Source organism: Peromyscus eremicus, chromosome 8b (genome assembly GCF_949786415.1).
Source record: "Peromyscus eremicus chromosome 8b, PerEre_H2_v1, whole genome shotgun sequence".
NCBI lineage: Eukaryota > Metazoa > Chordata > Mammalia > Rodentia > Cricetidae > Peromyscus > Peromyscus eremicus.
Window position 1 is genome coordinate 830,426 of NC_081424.1, and position 2,240 is coordinate 832,665.

At 38.0% G+C, this 2,240-nt stretch overlaps 1 non-coding gene across 1 annotated transcript; it reads right to left on the minus strand.

Annotated features, from left to right (window-relative positions):
* Window positions 1–1,535: 1,535 nt before the first annotated feature.
* Window positions 1,536–1,638, minus strand: LOC131918921 (U6 spliceosomal RNA). Its single transcript, XR_009381140.1, has one exon. It is a non-coding gene; the product is annotated as a U6 spliceosomal RNA (small nuclear RNA).
* Between the last annotated feature and the right edge of the window lie 602 nt (window positions 1,639–2,240).

Here is a 2,240-nt window from a genome sequence, read left to right on the forward strand (position 1 = left end):
CATCTTTTTCTAATCCACACCTAGTCATCTCTGCCTACTACTGAGCTACTTGTTTGGCTTCTACTGGTTCTGTGTATTTCTCTAAAATCAGATATTCAATGGCACATTATCTAAGATAATTCTAAAATATTGATAGTTACCTGACTGGAGACCAATTCTCTCTGGCTGATTAGTTTCCCAAAACCAAAGTGAGTGTATTTGAGGATCTCTGTAGTGATGGATAGCAGCATCAGGTGGTCACTATAGGCCTCATTTTCTGATATGCAAAGATGCAAAGAAGATAGAAACAAGCTGGAAGAGGATATGTGATGCAACATTTAGAAAACCTTTGCTACCAGTAATGATTGACTGGTGGATCCTGTCATTGAGCTGTGGTCAAAATAATTGGATTCTGAACTCATGAGATAACAAAAGTGAGTTCTTTCTCTACAGAAAATTCCTATATGCTACACACTTGGTTAAGGATGGCAGCTCCTTCTTCAATGACTATAAGTTCAAGTGGAACTTACAAATGAACTCAAATACTTTACTGCTGTGTTTCTTTTGGGGTTCCACCCAGACTAGCTTTCCCAAGACCTTTCATATGTGTTTCTCAGAGCAGAATTATCTTTGAAAGTGACCTGGAAGGTCAGAAATATGGCCTCCCTTATCTATTGCATTTTTTTAGATGGTTTCAGAAACATCCTTTGTTCACCACCTAATGGGATGGATCTTTTGCTTCTGCTGCAACTATTTCCTCACTCCCATCCCCATCTCCATCACCTTTGGTAATATTTCCATCTTTCTTTCTGAAAGCCAAAAGTATAATATGTAAAAGATCATCTTGCATCTACAGAAGAAGCAAAACTCAGTTTAAGAATTGTGAAATTGCCGGGTGGTGGTGACGCATGCCTTTAATCCCAGCATTCAGGAGGCAGAGCCAGGTGAATCTCTGTGAGTTCGAGGCCAGCCTGGGCTACCAAGTGAGTTCCAGGAAAGGCGCAAAGCTACACAGAGAAACCCTGTCTCGAAAAACAAAAAACAAAAAAAAAAAAAAAAAAAAAAAAAAAAAAAAAATTGTGAAATTAAGAAAAGTGAAGCCATTGAGTTATTGATCATATAGACATACATAAACATGTAATGTGTGTGTGTGTGTGTGTGTGTGTGTGTGTGTGTGTGTGTGTGTGTAACTTTCCTCACAGTGGAGATAACCTAATTGGGAAAAGGTCCCCCTTTGTCTTTTTTGTTGTAAGCCTCACCTGTAATGGCTGAGCCATCTCTTGTCATCCTACAGTTGACATTCTGGTAGAGTGAAAAAGACAGCAAACAGTAACAATTAAACAGATGATATTATAATATACTAAATAATATGGATGCACACAGAAAGAAGAACCAGGAGTTTCAGGGAGTCATAATTTTGAAAAAGATGGTCGCAGGCAGCCCTGGATTTACTATGACACTAACAAAGCAGAAGTCTCAGGAGCCCACACTCTATTATGTACCCCTTCCCAAATGTTTTTATAAATGTTGCAGACTTATGTTGTATGTTGTTTACTTTAAATATAGAATGCTCCACAAATTTTCACGTCACTCTTGCATAGAGGCCATGCTAATTTTCTCTGTATCATTCCAATTTTAGTGTACGTGCCGCTGAAGCAATATGCTGTTATAACTGAAGTCAGTCACATTGCTGTCATCTTCTTTCCTACTCTCCTTCTGTCAGTTGGCTTGTGTGGATGGCACTGAGTAGATGTTAGGCATGCTTAGGTCATAACTAAGAGGCAGTTAAGTCAGAAGTATTTTTCTTTGGGTTTAGCAATACATTTTTTCTGTAGCTCACTATCACTTTTGCTTCTAGCATAGCAATAAAAGTTTCACAAACCAGCAAGTTCTAGAACCAGATGGTAGGGATGTCCAATCCCTATGATAGCTGATTTTCTGAGACAGGGTCTCAGGTAGTCCAGAATAGCCTTGAACTCTCCATGTAGCTGAGGATAGCCTTAAACAACTGTGTTTCCCACTTTCACCTCCCCAGTACTAGTGTTTGCCCAGTTTGTACAGTGTTGAGGTTCAAACTCCAGGCTCCATGCATTCTAGACAAATATTCTACCAACTGAGCTACATTTCAAGGTATTTCAATGGCAATTTTAACATGATTTTTATTAATTTTTAATATGCTTAATTTTTTCATTAAGAAGTCTTCTATTTCTTTCTTTCTTTCTTTTTTTTTTTTTTTTTTTTTTTTTGGTTTTTCGAGACAG